Genomic DNA, 1,081 nt, shown 5'->3' on the forward strand with positions numbered 1-1,081 from the left:
ACTCAGGAGACAGAGATAGGTGGATCTCTGTGAGTTTGAGGCCAGCCAAGTCTACAGAGCTAAGTTCGGGACATCTAGAGCTACACAGAGAAACCCTGTCTTAAAAAGCAAAAGAAAAGTTCAAGACTCTACTTATGGTTGAAACATCATTTTAAATATTTGAAACTGCTAGAGCTGGCAGTTCAAGCAAGAAGCGTGAAGTGTCAGGGCAGAGAATGTAGATTCCTCCTTAAAACCAAGAAGGGAAATAGCCTTGTGGTCTTAAAGTACTTTTTACCTTACATAAAAATAGTAGCACAATGTAATGGTTAACTTTAATTGCCAACTTAATAAAATCTAGAATTAGCTGGGCACAGAGTCTCAATTATATTTAGATTTGCCTGTAGGGGTTGTCTTAATTAAGTTACTGATAGGGAAAAATGCAGCTTACTATGGAAGGCACCATTCCTGAGGCAGGAAGCCCTGAACTGTGAGAAGAGTGTTAAACTGAGCTAAGAACAAGCATGCCAGCATGTATGCATTCAGTTCTCTGGTCTTGACTATGGATGATATGACTAGTTGTCTCAATTTCCTGCCTTGCCCTCCCTGCAATGATGAACTTTTACCTGGAATTTCAGCCCAATCAATTCTCTCTTCCTTAAAGTTGCTTTTTGACAGTATTTTATCACAGCAACAGAAGTGAAACTATAACATACAATTATTAGTATGTTTAAATAAGGTACATTACTTTTCCCTCAATCAGGTAACAAGTAAAATAAGAGAACCGAGTTATAGTACATATTCAGCGGTTTTCCTCCCCATGGAAGCAGAAACACATCTTAGCATGTGTCAGCTGTTAGTAAAACATATCCAATCTGATGTGTGTTAATGATGTATTACTGCTCTCATTCGGGATTCTAGCTAAGGCCAAAAGGCTTTACAGGAAAATTTTTTTCATGTATTTAGTGGGTTCCAAGCTGGACTCCATGTCAAGTTGTTAAGTACTGACTTAACAACAAAAGCAAACTGAAGAGCCCATTCACACTCACAAATGCATTTACTCAGAATCCAGAAACTTATTTTTAAACACACACACACACAC

General features: G+C 38.1%; 1 protein-coding gene across 1 annotated transcript in view; it reads right to left on the reverse strand.

Moving 5' to 3' along the window:
* The window catches only part of CUNH1orf112 (chromosome unknown C1orf112 homolog), a 48,318-nt gene that overhangs the window by 14,135 nt on the left and 33,102 nt on the right, over window positions 1–1,081 (reverse strand).

Source organism: Mastomys coucha, unplaced genomic scaffold (assembly GCF_008632895.1).
Source record: "Mastomys coucha isolate ucsf_1 unplaced genomic scaffold, UCSF_Mcou_1 pScaffold1, whole genome shotgun sequence".
Classification (NCBI taxonomy): domain Eukaryota; kingdom Metazoa; phylum Chordata; class Mammalia; order Rodentia; family Muridae; genus Mastomys; species Mastomys coucha.